We start from the raw sequence: 18,455 nt of genomic DNA on the forward strand, positions 1-18,455 counted from the left end.
TGTCCTGTTTTCAGGAAGACATCAAACTTAATTTACACAAATGAAAGAAGAGGGTTTTTTTTGAAACGGAGTTTCACTCTTGTTGCCCAGGCTAGAGTGCAATGGTATGATCTCAGCTCACTGCAACCTCCGCCTCCTGGGTTCAAGCAATTCTCCTGCTTCAGCCTCCCATGTAGCTGGGATTCCGGGTGCCTGCCACTACACCCAGCTAATTATTGTATTTTTAGTAGAGACGGGGTTTCCCCATGTTGGCCAGGCTGGTCTTGAATGCCTGACCTCAGATGATATACCTGCTTTGGCCTCCCAAAGTGCTGGGATTACAGGCATGACCCACCACGCCTGGCCTTGGTTTTGCAATATTTAAATGCATGATGCCCACCATACTGTTGCAAGCAATGGCAGGTCTCTAAGGGTGTAGCACCCTTCAATTGTGTAATGATTTGCTTGTGGGGAAAGTTAACGGTGATGCTGCGGATCTCTATTGTAGTTGGTATGCTATGTTAAGAAGCAACTATTGGGGCAAGTATTTCTTACTGCTTTGTTTCATGATTCAAAACAAAAGTAATATATAATCTTTTAACGCCATTTTTAGGGCTATCCAATAAGAAAATTACATTGTTGTCTATGCAATAGAAGCTACTTAAATATAAAAGAGACAAACACAAATGATCAAAAGTAGCCATCGTCACCTAAATAATTACAAAATCAGTGTTTGCATGTGTTCATTTTTTAACCACTTTGTATTTTTCTCAATTTACCTTGAACTGGTAAACAATTAATTCTTTTTCTGAGACAGCTCTATCACCCGGGATGGAGTGCAGTGGCACACATTCATAGCTCACTGCAACCTTAAACTCCTGGGCTCAGTCTGTCTTTCCATCTCAGCCTCCTGAGTAGCTAGGACTACAGGCACGTGACACCATACCTGGCTATTTTTAATTTTTATTTTTTGTAGAGACAGGTCTCGTTATGTTATCCAGGCCTATCTTGACCTCCTGGTCTCAAGCAATCCTCCTTCTTCAGCCTCCCAAAGTGTTGGGCTTACAGACATGAGCCACTGTGCCCAGTCAACCCTGGTTCTTAAACTAAACATGTTAGCGTGCTCCTGATATTTCAGGCATTCCTATCGTAATCTATTCATTGTGCTTCTTTGTCCTAAATATAAATTGTCACCATGGTAAATAGGGGTGTGCCTCCAGGGCACAGTGCTAATTTATCCGTGCTTTCAGAGTTTCTTGTTTTGACTTTGTGATAACATAAATATGTTCAGTTCATTGAATTGTACACTTAAGTTGTTGTTTACACGTTGCTTTGGTGGAGGAAAGCTATTTAAAATTTAATCCCAGAAATTCATATTAAATGCTATTACTATGCACCTCTCACTTTTACAGTAGCCTTTATTCGGAGCCCAATGCCTTTGCCCAAATTTATTTCAGTTTTATTTTTCTTGGGCCTCCTTGATATGGTTTAACTGTGTCCCCACCCAAATCTCATCTCGAATTTTAATCCTCATAATCCCCACGTGTTGAGGGCAGGACCTAGTGGGAGGTGACGATTGGATCATGGTGTCAGTTTCCCCCATGCTGGTCTCCAAATAGTGAGTACTCACGAGATCTGATGGTTTTATCAGGGACTCTTCCCCCTTCACTTGTTCGCACTTGCTCATGCTCTCTCTCTTCCCCCTTCCTTTCTCTCACCCCCACTGCATCTCCTGCACCTGTCACCATGTAAGACATGCTTCTTCCCCTTCCACCATGATTATAAGTTTCCTGAGGTTTCCCCGGTCTTGCAGAACTGTGAGTCAATGAAACCTCTTGTCTTTATAAATTACCCAGTCTTGGGTGTGTCTTCATCGTAGTTGAAAACAGACTAATATGCTCCTCAACTTTTCCAAGTGTAAATATTGTCAAACAACCTCAAAACAACCTTAAATTCCTTTGCCCTGATCATCTGGGTCTAATGATTACAGTTGTGAGTCCTGTGCATGATCTGATAGGGGAGTTGTGGCAACAACATTGTAGGTGATGGGGCTGCTGTGGATCCCTGTAGATTCTGCTTTCTATGATTCTTTGCTTCATGTTATTTCATTAAGGAAAAATTATACCAAGAATCTAAGTGTAGAGGTGAACATATGACTTTGCATGGAGGACTGAAACAAATGGAGAGATTGCAGGTCTTTAAAATAAAGCCCATTGGTTCATATATGCAAATCAAGCATATTTTAAAAAATAGAGATCTATGACATGCTGGTGTCTCTTTGAAAGGAATAGTGCATTTCTTGTCCAACTTAATAAAAACCAGGGAATTTTAGAAACATTGTAGCAATAGGGATCATTCTTGATTACTGCTCATGTTTTTATATTGTGTTTAGACTAAATTAGTTGCTTTTTGCAAAGCACTCTGAAGCACTTTGCTTTTATATTGTTTGAGACATTGTGTCCTTTGTGAAATAGTTATTGGTTTCACATTCCCTCCACCACTTCTTGATGGCTATGAGCTGTGTGTGATTCCTCTCTGTCCTTGGCTCAGAGTATAATGAATGTTGAATAGTAAACAGACAGGGCTTATTTGTAGGAGTTAAATTAAGGGTAGCAGTTTGAGTGGTGTATATGTGGTTGAAGATGATGCAGAGGTGGCTGAAGGGGAGAGATGCAAGTAATAGGCTGGTTGCCAAAGAGAGGAGGAGAGAGGTTCTTTGTTATCCTGAGACTTACCTGATGAGCTCATGTGCAGTCACTACAACTGTGAAGGAACTTATCTGTAAATGTGCTTTTTAATGTAACTTTGGATACTGGATCAAAATGACATGTTAAAAGATTAGGAACTTATACTTCTTGGATGTATATAGCCTTGACTTCAAATACTTATTCTAGCAGAGAAAACCTTTTCAAGAAGATAAGACATAAAAAGCCAATGTTTAGCAAGATAAAAAGAATAAGCTGTATCCTAAGAGTAAGATGTGAGTATAGAATAAAGAAAGGAAGATAAAAAGAAACATCGGATTACTTTTAGCTTTTCCGTTTTCTTCCTTTCATGTGCAAGATCCAGTGTCTAGTTCCTTGTGAGTTGTCTCCAATTCTGTGAAGTCTAAATATAATGATATTTTTATACTTGATAAAGCATTATTGATTTACACACATATGAGAAGGGGGGAAATAGACATTGTTTTATTATTTAGAATGAATATGAAATATTTATGCAAGTTTTGACAGCATTTTCAAAAGCCAAATATTTCATACGAAGAGATTTTTCTACCATGCTTTCACCAATAGTCTACAGAAATTTTGAGGCAAGTCAAATATTAAGAGATTATGGATTGATGCAACAAATATGCCTGTTATTATTACGTCAAACTTTGGCAGCCAGAGGGTAACATTATTCCTTATTTGAAGTTTTAACCCTTTGAGTATCTGGCCTATAATTCTTTTCTAATTTGAAATCATTCTAAAATGGATTATGTGGTTTTCTGCTTGCTTAAATGTAAGGTAGAGAATATAATTTTAAAAAATATTGTTTTAATGTTTCAGAGTTACTTTTTTCTTCAATCTCCATGCTAGTAGTTTCTGAGTTATTTTAAGCATTAATTTTTGGGGCAAACCTTGAATGCAGGTGGAGGATATTAAGTATTTACATTTATATAAACCCCAATTTAGATGCCCGAGGTTAGACTTTTACCTGCTTCCATTAGTGTTTCAGACAAGGGAAATGCCTTATGCTTTCCTTTCTCAGGCTTCCTCCTCTGGGTGAGCTCTCAATTCTAACCTTGCTACTAGCATCGCCACCTGTTAATTATCGCTGTCGGTTACGCCCTTGAACTTCAGTCTTTCCCTCTCCTCTGAGAACTTCTCCTTTGGCTTAATGGCACCAAAGTATGTCCCATTCTGAAATCAAAAGAAGAGCAAAAACAAAAACCTACGAAATCCCCACAATTTCCTTCTCAAACTACTACTGGATCTTTCTATTCTTTCTTTATCATCAGACATCATAAAAGAGCAATGTTTTACCCACTGCCTTTGTTTCCTCACCTCCAATTCACTTCTCAGACAGGAGCACTTGGCTTCTTGCCCCCTCACCCTATACTGAAATGTTCTCTAAGAAGTCATCATGAATTCGTTGCCAAATTGGAAGTCTTTAGACAATGCCACGTATCCAGTTCTTACTCAGGAGATGATAATAGGAGAAATTCTGGAAGAATAGGAGAAGAATGCCACCCACCATCTTGATCCCATCACAATTCAAATGGACATAGAAATGCCTGACAAACTCTCTCAATTAAACTGTCATGGCCCCAGCATCTAAAACCGATGCTGTTGGGTACTTCTTAGTCTGAGGAGGCTCTCCTTTCCTTAAAGCGTAGAGCCCACAATCAACAGGACTGGACCAGGTCTTCTAAATTCCAGAGACATTGATTTGGGAATGTGCACATAGGCTGCAGGTGCAAATCCTGGAGGTGGAGGCATAGAAACACAGTGGTTTTTCCTTGAGTTTTTAAGACCTTCATCTGCTTCTGGGCCCTCTTTGCCCTCTCACTCTCATTCTGACTGTGTCTCAGTCTAAAGATTCCTCTTGCTCTTTTGGCTAACCATAGGTACAGCTGACTTGCCCATATACCGACTGCACAGTCTTCCTGCCTCTCTCAGCTGTATGAGTTGTTTGACATTTTCAGATTAATGAATAAAAGAACGAGAAAACCAGTTTCACTGAGGAGCACTTCTGTCTCTGATCCTTTGTGTAAATTTATGTACACAATCATGTGTATGCACACACATAGTATTTGGTGGCCGCCTTAACTCTGTTACAATCCACTTGCCATTTAACCTCTTTTAACCTTTATTTCCATCCTTTGGGGAGATATCTTTTGTGTTATCAGAAAACATTTTCACTCACTTATTTTTTCCATTAATGTCTCCATTCATCCACCTGTTCATGTATCCACTTATCTGTCCATCCACCTGTCCTCACTCACTCATCCATCTGTGCAACCCCCCATCCACCCATCATTCACCAATTAAACATGTACTGAGCAGCTATGATGTGCCATTACTGCTAGATATAGGGAGCTCAAGAGAATAATTTTCCTCCTTTTTGCTATCTCACCTGTCTTACACTTATATACATCTAACTTGTTGAATTAGTGCTAACTGACCATCAAAAGTAGAAGTGGGATTAAAAAGACGCTTATATATAGGATCATATTCTCGAGGCATAGTGGTAATCAGAAATGATCTGAAACAACTTCTATTCATCCAATATTACTGAAGGAAAAGAAGTTGGTTGAAAATTACCATCTGGGTAAATGTCCTGAAAAGCCTGTGCTCAAGTCAAAAATACTCTCGGGTGCGAGCATTAATGTAATACTGGTCTTTGTTCAACAGGAAAGCCTGGTCACTGTGCCATTGTAAATGCAACATACATTTTCCAAGCAGCAGAGGACAAAACACGTTGTGTGTATTCCCCGCTCCCAGCCCCCAGGTGCTAATCAGTAACCAAATCTTTCCCCCTTGACTTCACCCACCTCCATTGGTAAATTTCTTAGCATCTCTCTAGCCCAAGAGAGAACGTTCTCATACCAGCTTTTCAGCACTCCAGTTTTTGTCATTTCAATTATTTAAATGGAAAATTTCCTGAAATATTTGATACCTTTGTCTTTTTTATTTTCTTTGAGACAGGGTCTTTACTATGTTGCCCAGGCTGGAGTGCAGTGGTGCAATTATGGGTCACTGTATCCTGGATCTCTTGGGCTCAAAGTGACTCTCCTATCACAGCCTCCCAAGTAGCTGGGACTACAGGTGCTTGCTACCACACTCAGCTAATTTTTGTATTTTTTTGTAGCGATGGGGTTTCACTATGTTGCCAGGGCTGGTCTTGAACTCTTGGGCTCAAGCAATTCTCCTGCCTCAGCTTCCCAAAGGGCTGGGACAACAGGCGTGAACCACTGCGCTTGACCTTTTTATTTGTCTTTTTTTTTTTTGGTAAACAACAAAAATTTATTTCTCACAGTTCTTGAGGCTGAGAAGTCCAAGATTAAGGAGCCAATCGATTTGATGTCTGGTGAAAGTTCTGTTTCATAGATGATGCCTTGTTGCTGTATCCTTACGAGGGAGAGGGGCAAAGAGGCTTTCTCGGGCCTCTTTTATAAGGACACTCATCCCATTAACGAGGGTGGAGCTCTCATGACCTAATTACCTTCTAAAGGTCCTCTTTTTTTTTTATTGCATTTTAGGTTTTGGGGTACATGTGATGAACATGAAAGATTGTTGCATAGGTACACACATGGCAGTGTGCTTTGCTGCCTTCCGTCCCCTCACCTGTATCTGTCATTTCTCCCCATGCTATCTCTTCCAACCTCCCCACTCCCCCGCCCCTCCCCCATTTCCCCCCAACGGATCCCAGTGTGTAGTGCTCCCCTCCCTGTGTCCATGTGTTCTCATTGTTCAACACCCGCCTATGAGCGAGAATATACGGTGTTTGATTTTCTGCTCTTGTGTCAGTTTGCTGAGAATAATGGTTTCCAGGTTCATCCATGTCCCTACAAAGGATATGAACTCATCGTTTTTGATGGCTGCATAATATTCCATGGTGTATATGTACCACATTTTCCCTATCCAGTCTATCATCGTTGGGCATTTGAGTTGGTTCCAGGTCTTTGCTATTGTAAACAGTGCTGCAATGTACATTCGTGTGCACGTGTCCTTGTAGTAGAATGATTTATAATCCTTTGGATATATACCCAGTAATGGGATTGCTGGGTCAAATGGGATTTCTATTTTTAGGTCCTTGAGGAATCGCCACACTGTCTTCCACAATGGTTGAATTAATTTACATTCCCACCAACAGTGTAAAAGTGTTCCTATTTCTCCACATCCTCTCCAGCATCTGTTGTTTCCCGATTTTTTAATGATCGCCATTCTAACTGGTGTGAGATGGTATCTCAATGTGGTTTTGATTTGCATTTCTCTGATGACCAGTGATGATGAGCATTTTTTCATATGTTTGTTGGCCTCTTGTATGTCTTCTTTTGTAAAGTATCTGTTCATATCCTTCGCCCATTTTTGAATGGGCTTGTTTGTTTTTTTCTTGTAGATCTGCTTTAGTTCTTTGTAAATTCTGGATATCAGCACCTTGTCAGATGGGTAGGCTGCAAAAATTTTTTCCCATTCTGTTGGTTGCCGATTCACTCTACTGACTGTTTCTTTTGCCATGCAGAAGCTGTGGAGTTTGATTAGGTCCCATTTGTCTATTTTGGCTTTTGTTGCCATTGCTTTTGGCGTTTTGGTCATGAAGTCCTTGCCTACACCTATGTCCTGAATGGTTTTGCCTAGATTTTCTTCTAAGGTTTTTATGGTATTAGGTCTCATGTTTAAGTAATCCATCTGGAGTTAATTTTGGTGTAAGGTGTCAGGAAGGCGTCCAGTTTCTGCTTTCTGCACATGGCTAGCCAGTTTTCACCATTTATTAAACAGGGAGTCCTTTCCCCATTGCTTGTTTTTGTCAGGTTTGTCGAAGATCAGATGGTTGTGGGTATGTTGTATTTCCTCTGAGGCCTCTGTTCTGTTCCATTGGTCTATATCTCTGTTTTGGTACCAGTACCGTGCTGTTTTGATTACTGTAGCCTTGTAGTATAGTTTGAAGTCCGGTAGTGTGATGCCTCCTGCTTTGTTCTTTTTGCTTAGAATTGACTTGGCTATGCGGGCTCTCTTTTGGTTCCATATGAAGTTTAAGGTGTTTTTTTCCAGTTCTGTGAAGAAGGTCATTGGTAGCTTGATGGGAATAGCGTTGAATCTGTAAATTACTTTGGGCAGTATGGCCATTTTCACGATGTTGATTCTTCCTAACCATGAACATGGAATGTTTCTCCATCTGTTTGTATCCTCTCTTATTTCGTTGAGCAATGGCTTGTAGTTCTCCTTGAAGAGGTCCTTTATGTTCCTTGTTAGTTGTATTCCTAGGTACTTTATTCTCTTTGTAGCAATTGTGAATGGCAGTTCGTTCTTGATTTGGCTCTCTTGAAGTCTATTACTGGTGTATAGGAATGCTTGTGATTTTTGCACATTGATTTTGTATCCTGAGACTTTGCTGAAGTTGTTTATCAGTTTCAGGAGATTTTGGGCTGAGACGATGGGGTCTTCCAGATATACAATCATGTCATCTGCAAATAGAGACAATTTGATTTCCTCCTTTCCAATTTGGATACCCTTTATTTCTTTTTCTTGCCTGATTGCTCTGGCTAGAACTTCCAGTACTATATTGAATAGGAGTGGTGAGAGAGGGCATCCTTGTCTAGTGCCAGATTTCAAAGCGAATGCTTCCAGTTTTTGCCCATTCAGTATGATATTGGCTGTTGGTTTGTCGTAAATAGCTTTTATTGTTTTGAGATACGTTCCGTCAATACCTAGTTTATTGAGGGTTTTTAGCATAAAGGGTTGTTGAATTTTGTCAAAAGCCTTCTCTGCATCAATCGAGATAATCATGTGGTTTTTGTCTTTGGTTCTGTTTATGTGGTGAATTACGTTTATGGACTTGCGTATGTTGAACCAGCCTTGCATCCCCGGGATGAATCCTACTTGATCATGGTGGATGAGCTTTTTGATATGCTGTTGCAATCGGTTTGCCAGTATTTTATTGAAGATTTTTGCATCTATGTTCATCATGGATATTGGCCTGAAATTTTCTTTTCTTGTTGAGTCTCTGCCGGGTTTTGGTATCAGGATGATGTTTGTCTCGTAAAATGATTTGGGAAGGATTCCCTCTTTTTGGATTGTCTGGAATAGTTTCAGAAGGAATGGTATCAGCTCCTCCTTGTATGTCTGGTAGAATTCAGCTGTGAACCCATCTGGACCTGGGCTTTTTTTGGGTGGTAGGCTCTTTATTGCTGCCTCGACTTCAGACCATGTTATTGGTCTATTCAGGGTTTCAGCTTCTTCCAGGTTTAGGCTTGGGAGGTTGCAGGTGTCCAGGAATTTATCCATTTCTTCCAGGTTTACTAGTTTATGTGCATAGAGTTGTTTGTAATAATCTCTGATGATGGTTTGGATTTCTGTGGAATCTGTGGTGATATCACCTTTATCGTTTTTTATTGCATCAATTTGGTTATTCTCTCTTTTCTTTTTTATTAATCTGGCTAGTGGTCTGTCTATTTTGTTGATCTTTTCAAAAAACCAGCTCCTGGATTTATTGATTTTTTGAAGAGTTTTTTGTGTCTCTATTTCCTTCAGTTCTGCTCTGATCTTAGTTATTTCCTGTCTTCTGCTAGGTTTTGAGTTTTTTTGATCTTGCTCCTCTAGCTCTTTCAATTTTGATGATAGGGTGTCAATTTTAGATCTCTCCTTTCTTCTCATGTGGGCACTCATTGCTATATATTTTCCTCTAGAGACTGCTTTAAATGTGTCCCAGAGATTCTGGTATGTTTTGTCTTCGTTCTCATTGGTTTCCAAGAACATCTTTATTTCTGCCTTCATTTCATTGTTTATCCAGTCAACATTCAAGAGCAAGTTGTTCAGTTTCCATGAAGCTGTGCGGTTCTGAGTTAGTTTCTGCATTCTGAGTTCTAACTCGATTGCACTGTGGTCTGAGAGACTGTTTGTTATGATTTCTGTTCTTTTGCATTTGCTGAGGAGTGATTTATTGCCAATTATGTGGTCAATTTTAGAGTAGGTGTGATGTGGTGCTGAGAAGAATGTATATTCTGTGGATTTGGGGTGGAGAGTTCTGTAAATGTCTATTAGGTTTGCTTGTTCCAGGTCTGTATTCAGGTCCTGGATATCCTTGTTGATTTTCTGTCTGGTTGATCTGTCTAATATTGACAATGGGGTGTTAAAGTCTCCCACTATTATTGTGTGGGAGTCTAAGTCTCTTTGTAAGTCATTAAGAACTTGCCTTATGTATCTGGGTGCTCCTGTATTGGGTGCGTATATATTTAGGATTGTTAGCTCTTCTTGTTGCAGTGATCCTTTTACCATTATGTAATGTCCTTCTTTGTCTCTTTTGATCTTTGTTGCTTTAAAGTCTATTTTATCAGAGATGAGAATTGCTACTCCTGCCTTTTTTTGCTCTCCATTTGCTTGGTAGATCTTCCTCCATCCCTTTATTTTGAGCCTTTGTGTATCCTTGCATGTAAGATGGGTTTCCTGGATACAGCACACTGATGGGTTTTGGCTTTTTATCCAATTTGCCAGTCTGTGTCTTTTGACTGGGGCATTTAGTCCATTTACATTTAGGGATAGTATTATTATGTGTGAATTTGATGCTGTCTTTTTGATGCTACCTGGCTGTTTTGTTGGTTAGTTGATGCAGATTCTTGATTGTGTTGATGCTTTTTTACCATTTGGTGTGTTTTTGGAGTGGCTGGTACTGGTTGTTCCTTTACATGTGTAGAGCCTCTTTCAGGAGTTCTTGTAGAGCAGGTTTGGTGGTGATGAAATCTCTGAGTGCTTGCTTGTTCACAAAGGATTTTATTTTTCCTTCACTTATGAAGCTTAGTTTGGCTGGATAGGAGATTCTGGGTTGAAAGTTCTTTTCTTTTAGGATGTTGAATATTGGCCCCCAATCTCTTCTGGCTTGTAGGGTTTCTGCTGAGAGATCTGCTGTGAGTCTAATGGGCTTCCCTTTGTGGGTAACCCGACCTTTCTCTCTGGCTGCCCTTAGCATTTTCTCTTTCATTTCAACCCTGGTGAATCTGACGATTATGTGCCTTGGGGTTGCTCTTCTTGAGGAATATCTTTGTGGTGTTCTCTGTATTTCCTGGATTTGAATATTGGTCTGCCTTGCTAGGTTAGGGAAGTTTTCCTGGATAATATCCTGAAGAGTATTTTCCAGCTTGGATTCATTCTCTTCATCACATTCAGGTACACCTATCAGACGTAGATTAGGTCTTTTCACATAGTCCCACATTTCTTGAAGATTTTGTTCATTCCTTTTTGCGCTTTTTTCTCTGTTCTTGCCTTCTCTTTTTATTTCATTGAGTTGATCTTCGACCTCTGATATCCTTTCTTCTGCTTGGTCAATTCGGCTGTTGAAGCTTGTGCATGCTTCACGAAGTTCTCGTGTTGCGTTTTTCAGCTCCATCAATTCATTTATACTCCTCTCTATGCTGTCCATTCTCGTCAGCAGTTCATCCAATCTTTTTTCAAGGTTCCTATTTTCTTTGCGATGGGTTAGAACATGTTCTTTTAGCTCATTGTAGTTTCTTACTACCCACCTTCTGAAGTCTGATTCTGTCATTTCATCACCCTCCTTCTCCATCCGGTCTGGTTCCCTTGCTGGTGAGGAGTTGTGATCCCTTTTAGGAGGAGAGGTGTTCTGGTTTCGGGAGTTTTCATCCTTTTTGCGCTGGTTTCTTCCCATTTTTGTGGGTTTATCCACCTGTTGTCTGTGTCTGTCCCAGGGAGTTGGAGCTTTATGAGTTTCCCTTGCACTACTGCCTTTTTTGATTTTTCTTTCAGGTCGGACCCGCCCAGCTAGCAGCACGCCTAGCCACTGCCTGCCCGCAGGGGCTTTGCTGAGCTGCTGTGGGCTCTGCCCAGCTGCCCTGAGCTCTTCCCTGTAGTCCTTTTTATAAGGGCATAGTTAGAACTGTCTCGGCAATGGTGGCCCCGCCTCTGTTATGGTGGACTCTCTCTGTTGTGGCAGGTTGCCTCGGCAACGGCAGCCTGCCTCCCTAGCGGTGGAGAGTCTCAGTAATGGCGGAAACTCCTCCCCCACGGAGCCGGGCCGTCCCGGTTCAGCTGTGCTTGGTTTGAAGGGCTCAACCCAGAGGGTTTCCAATTACTGTTTTTGTTTTGGTTGTTGTTGGGGGTGGAGGGGTGGGACCAACCGAGCCTGATCACCTGGCTCCCTGACTCAGAGTCTTTTCTTTTAAGTTGAACGACCCCGCGTTCTGGTCGCTTGTTGAAAAGGCGCCGGGATCTCCCGTGCTGCGACTCACGGAGTCGGCTCGAACTGCGGCGCTGGCTCCTGGCGGATTTTTTGCCTAGGAATCTCCTGGCCTGACTCGCTATTTCAGATGAATGGGCTATTCTGCCGTCTCAGGGCTCTGCTCGCCAGCTAAGAGGGCTCCCAGACCAGTGGCTTTTGTACGGAGAACGGCAGCAACAGGGAGTGGTCACAGCAGCCGCGCGGGCGGAATCAGCCCCGCGGGGGCCAAAACAGCCGCACCGGCTGGGACTGCGACGCTGGCGACCCCTCTGCCTGGGTATCTCCTGGTCTGTGGGCAATAAGAGTTCGTCTGGAAATGCGGCGTCCACTCACCCTCTGCACTTTCACTGGGAGCTGAAGTCCTGAGCTGTTCTTAGGCGGCCATCTTCCCAGCATTCCCCAACTTTTTTTAATTTTTTTTTTTTTTTTTTTTTTTTAGTAGAGAGGGGGTTTCACCATGTTGGCCAGGATGGTCTCGATCTCTTGACCTTGTGATCCACCCGCCTCGCCTCCCAAAGTGCTGGGATTACAGGTGTGAGCCACCGCGCCCAGCCTGTCTTTTGAAAATACTATGCAAAATATAGTAATTGACTACTGCTTTTTTCTGGTTTTGGATGGTACAACATCTGATTTTTTTTGTTTTGTTTTGTTTTTTTTTGTTTTTTGCCACATTATGAGAAATAGTCCTTCCTCCTAGGTGTGTAGAGGGCTCAGGGTCTCAACCCTGATACTCCCAGATCTTAGTGCTTCTTTGAATGTTTGCATTTTAAAAGTTTCTTCTCTTGCCTCCTCCCTCCCTTTTCTACCTGCTTTCATTCATTGCTGGCTGTGTTTCCGCCTAAGGTTCCTAATTACTCCAGCCCTTTTCACTTTTTATTTATTTTTGCTTCTAATCTTTTGTGATTTTGAAAACTAAATAGCTTCTTAGAATTGTGTGTATAACAGCTGGGTGTGGCTCATGCCTGTAATCCCAGCACTTTGGGAGTCGGAGGTAGGTGGATCACCTGAGGTCAGGAGTTAGAGATCAGCCTGGCCAACATGCTAAAATTCTGTCCCTACTAAAAATACAAAAATTAGCTGGGTGTGGTGGCGCACGCCTGTAATCCCAGCTACTTGGGAGGCTGAGGCCGGAGAATTGCTTGAACCCGGGAGGCGGATGTTGCAGTGAGCTGAGACCGTGCCATTCCACTCCAGCCTGGGCAACAAGAGCAAAATTCCCTCTCAAAAAAAAAAAAAAAAAAAAAAAAAAATGTGTAAAATTAGAAGAAACAGTCTTTGATCAGAGGTCTGAGGAAAATTCTAAGAAATACAGTATATGAGAGCTTTATTGTTTTAGGACTTGATTTCTGCTTTTCTCATCTTATTTTTTTAAAGGCTCTCTTCTGTTTCTCAGCTTTCCACTGAACAGGTGAAGTTGATTCATCTGTCTGCAATGACTCATTAGCTGAATTTGAAAATATTATCATTTTCCACATGTCGTCTGAGAACTACTTGTGTCAGAACCACTAGGTTGTGTTAAAATGTAGGTGCACAGGTCTCTTCTCAGGCATGTTGAATCAGAATTTCTGGATGGAAGACCCAGGAATATACATTTTGATTAAGCAGCCTCAGTTATATGTATACCCTAGAGCTTGATAACTGTTGGAGTGGGTGCTATGCCTGTGTTCTTAATCTGAGCTAAGCTTGTCTCATATTTGTAGTTGTAAATTAAGATGAGTTGTCTGGAGAAGTAAACCTAGTGGATAAAAGTGCAAACTCTGAAGAGAGACACCTGGGTTAAACTTGCAGTGCTGCCTCTAACAACTAAATGATATTGGGCAACCTATGAAAACTCTTTTTGCCTCATCTTCCCTGTGTATAAAAGGAAGATGATCACAGAGCCTGATTCATAGGGCTGTTGCATTAATATAAAAAAGTAATTTAAAACAGTAAGCACACAATGAATGGCAGCTATTACTACTATTAATATTATATTTTTGTTATAGTGGCGGTATCATACATTTTGTGGCTTATCCAAAGCACAGTTATTGGGGCTATACATAAAAATATCCTCCCAGCCACGCTGGTACCTGAGCGTGCAAATGTAGACATGCGTGCCTGGAACAGTGAGTGATGTATCCCGACCTGGCTTCAAATAGCACGACTGTGGGTCATGGTCATGTCGACATTGCTCCTATCTCTTGGAAAGCAAAATGTCTAAGTTCAAAGGAATGTCACTGTCATTAGCCTTAATTTTAAAAAATAGATGTTTTAGCCTCAAACAATGAGACTCGTTAAAGGATTCAAGCCAGAGTAGTGGCTTTGTTATAAGTTGAGAGAGTGAGACAGGGTTCTTCTGTGTGCACCAAATTATGCAGTAATTTGATGGAATCCCATACGGAAGTCTACTGGTTTCTATGGCAACCTGAATTCAAAATAGGATGTTAGAAGCCTCTTCAGCATAGAAAAAGCAAGTTTCATTCTTTCTGTAGTTCTGGAACATATAGTTTGTACAAAGTATTTTCTAAACAGAACTTTTGTCTTTTTACTTTCTTGCCATTAATAATTTAAAAAATTTTGTAGAACCACATTTCTACATTCTTTCTGTATCTCTGAATAAGAATCTGAAGCCACCCTAAAGTGCTGGTTTTGCTATGAATAGCTGAGTTTTCACTTTATCGTTTATAGTGATGCACTATACAGTTTTTGCTTTTCTAATACTCTAGCAATTGGTGATCGAAGAGAAGACTCGTTGCAGAATTCCTAGGTTAGCGAGTCAGCCTATTTTTAGTGGCAACTAGAAAAAAAGGCTTTTGAGTAAATACCTAATTTTTGTAAAAGATGTATTTTAGCACATATCTCCCTGAAAATACTTTAAAATTGGATCTCATAATCCTGAAGACAAAGTCTTTTGCAGATATTGACTAACTGGGTGTGCAATTCCAAGTATAAGGCTATGTTGGGTTGTGGTAACAAACACAGCTGAAAGTCTCAGTGGCTTATGACAACCAGAGTTCATTTCTCATTTGTTGCTCCTGCCCATTGCAGGTTTGCTGTAGTTCCTCTCCCTGCCATCTTCACTCTGGGACCTGGGCTGGCAGATCAGCCCCTATCTGGAACATTGCCTGCAATGGGAGAAGAGTGCAATGAAGCAACTCCTAACTCTTAAAGCTTCCATCCAGAAGGAACACACATTTTTGCTCACAATTCGTTTTCTAAAGCAAATCCCATGTCTGGCCTGAATTCACTGGTTAGGGAAATGGAATCCTTCTGCAAGGCAGTGACTGTTGTCTTCACTTGTGCTAAGAAGGTCTGTCACAGAGGGACACCAGAGCTTGTAGATAATATACTTTTTATTTAAAAAATTGTTTTAGAGGTGCTGGTGATGGAGAGTCATGGTAAAATCATAGAATTTTAGAGCCGGAGGAAATGGTTCATGAAGGTTTTGGAGCTTACGTTCTTTTCTTTCTAGAATTAGGCAGCTTTGTTTCATGGTTTCGACAAATGAGCACTTTGTACAAGAGAGTACATTCAGCCTTGGGTTACAGCCCCTTGCCTTCCATTTGTTTTTGTCCTTTTGATTAACATTCCTTTTGATAATTAAGTTAAACATTTAAATTTCTAATAGTGGAACACAGTGACTGCATAAATGTTTTTATAATTGGTTCTCTGAGGCACAATACTTATAAGAAATGAAAATGGCCAAAAAGACTTTAACATAATTTTTCCATATTGATTTAAAATTATTATTATTTTTTTTTCAAGACAGAGTTGTGCTCTGTCACCCACTCAGGCTGCAGTGCAATGGTGCAGTCTCAGCTCACTGCAACCTCCGCCTCCTGGATTCAAGTGATTCTCCTGCCTCAGACTCCCGAGGAGCTGGGATTGCAGGTGTCCACCACCATGTCTGGCTAATTTTTTTTTTCTTTTTTTTTTTTTTGAGACGGAGTTTCGCTCTTGTTACCCAGGCTGGAGTGCAATGGCGTGATCTCGGCTCACCGCAACCTCCGCCTCCTGGGCTCAGGCAATTCGGCCTCAGCCTCCTAAGTAGCTGGGATTACAGGCACGCGCCACCATGCCCAGTTAGTTTTTTGCATTTTTAGTAGAGACGGGGTTTCACCATGTTGACCAGGATGGTCTCGATCTCTCGACCTCGTGATCCACCCGCCTCAGCCTCCCAAAGTGCTGGGATTACAGGCTTGAGCCACCGCGCCCGGCCCTGTCTGGCTAATTTTTTATATTTTTAGTAGAGACAGGGTTTCACAATGTTGGCCAGGCTGTTCTTGAACTCCTGGCCTCAAGTGATGCACTCACATTGGCCTCCCAAAGTGGTGGGATTACAGGTGAGAGCCACCATGCCCAGCCAAAAAGTATGATTCTTTAGATTGTACCCAAATTATTTGTAAGAAGAAAGCTTTAGAAAGGGGACTGTGCTGGACCAAGAAGGACTCTTGTTTTTGTTTTTTCTTTTTGAGCTGGAGTCTGGCTCTGTATCCCAGGGTAGAGTGCAGTGGTATGACCTTGCCTCACTACAATCTCCACTCCCTAGGTTCAAGCGATTCTCATGTCTCAGCCTCCAGAATAGCTAGAATTACAGGTGCCTGTCAGCATGCACGCTAATTTTTGTAATTTCAGTAGAAATGGGGTTTTGCCATGTTGGTCAAGCTGGTTTCAAACTCCTGAGCTCAAGTGATCCTTCCGCCTCGCTCTCCCAAAGTGCTGGGATTACAGGCGTTAGCCACCGCATCAGGTTAAGAAGGACTCTTTTGGACCATGGAGTGTTGCTCACCACACCCCGTCACATAACAGGGTAGTGTCATTGTCTTCTGAACCACTAGGAAAGGCATGACTTGCTTAACCAGCATACTGACCTGCAAAGCAGTTGGAACCACTAAGTGGAAGAGCCGTGTTGGCTCTGGAGACCTAGAAGCATTTCATCATATGGAGCAAAGCTGGGACGTCTGTAAATGGCATGCTGGGAAGACTACATTCTTCAGAAGGAAGGCACCGTCCCATCCCATAATGAGTAGTAGCAGAGTGAGTCTCCTCACTAGAGTTACCAGGGCTTTGTGATTTTAACACAACAGGTGTCACATGCCTGCTGATTCCTGGGTAATGGTTGCATGAAGAGGTTCAAAGAAGACCTCTCCATATGCTGGGGGAAGCATCCTTTGCGTGGGGCATGCTTTTCTGCAGGTCCCAGTGCTCAATTTGGCCCCCTCCCTGTCCCCTCTGCAGAGCCTGTCTGCTATGTGAACCCCAGGATTCCGCCATGGGATTCACAAGGACACATGCTAATGGGCTCCATCAGGTCTAAAGGCACCTCTTCTTTCCTCATTCCGAGCAACCTAGTACTCCCTTTCACTGGCCTTCCTGTGTACCTACTGCTTGATTGCATTCCATACTCATAATTGTGTTCTTGCAGTGCTGACAAAGACGTCTGTATGTTTGGTGTGAATTAGACTTATTTATAATTTGCTCCTTTGAGAATGTGTAATCCTCATATGGCCTGGGTATAGTCTATCTAGATGAGTTATATGGTAAAACTCTGTACAGTCATGTGCCACCTAATGATGGGGAGACGTTCTGAAAAACACATTGTTACAGGTGATTTGGTCATTGTGTGAACATCACAAAGTGCACTTACACGCACCTAGATGGTGTAGCCTACCACACACCTAGGCTACGCGTAGAGCCTGTTGCTCCTAGGCTACAAACCTGTAGATATTGTAGCCAACTGTAACACAGTGGTAAGTGTTTGTGTATCTAATGTATCTGCACACAGAAGAGGTACGGTAGAAGTATGAGATTAAAATGGTGCCCTTGTCTAGGGCACTTATCACAAATGGAGCTTGCGGGATTGGAAGTTGCTCTGGGTGACTCTGAGTGCTGAGTGAATGTGAATGCTTGGGATATTACTGTCCACTACTGTAGACTCTATCTCTGTACAATTAGGCTTCACTACATTGGTTTTTGTTTGTTTGTTTTTTGAGATGGAGTCTTGCTCTGTCGCCAGGCTGGAGTGCAGTGGCATGATCTCAGCTCACTGCAACCTCCATCTCCCGGGTTCAAGCAATTCCCCTACCTCACCCTTCTGAGTAGCTGGGACTACAGGCACCTGCTGCCATGCCTGGCTAATTTTTTGTATTTTAATAGAGACAGGGTTTCACCATGGCCAGGATGCTCTTGATCTGATCTCGTGATCCATCTGTCTCAGCTTCCCAAAGTGCTGGGATTACAAGTGTGAGCCACTGCACCTGGCTGCTTTACTAAAGTTTTAAGAAAAATTTTTTTCTTCAATAATAAATTAACCTTAGTTTAGTATAACGTTTTTACTTGATAGACTTTAACTTTTAAACTTTTTGACTCTTTTGGACTAGCACTTAGCTTAACACACAAACACATTGTACTTCTGCCCAAATATATTTATTCACATTATATAAACTTCTTCTTCTTTTTTTTTTTTTTTTAACTTTTTACACTTTTTTATTAAAAACTAACACACAAGCATGCACGCTGGCCTGGGTCTCCGCAGGGTAAGGATCATCAGTCTTACTGTCTTC

The 18,455-nt window shown here is 41.6% G+C and overlaps 1 protein-coding gene across 2 annotated transcripts in view; it reads left to right on the forward strand.

The window, feature by feature from the left end:
• CACNB4 (calcium voltage-gated channel auxiliary subunit beta 4) overlaps positions 1 to 18,455 on the forward strand; it is a 287,994-nt gene that overhangs the window by 80,123 nt on the left and 189,416 nt on the right. The window lies entirely within an intron of this gene.

The sequence above is a fragment of the Saimiri boliviensis genome, chromosome 5, assembly GCF_048565385.1.
Source record: "Saimiri boliviensis isolate mSaiBol1 chromosome 5, mSaiBol1.pri, whole genome shotgun sequence".
NCBI classification, from domain to species: domain Eukaryota; kingdom Metazoa; phylum Chordata; class Mammalia; order Primates; family Cebidae; genus Saimiri; species Saimiri boliviensis.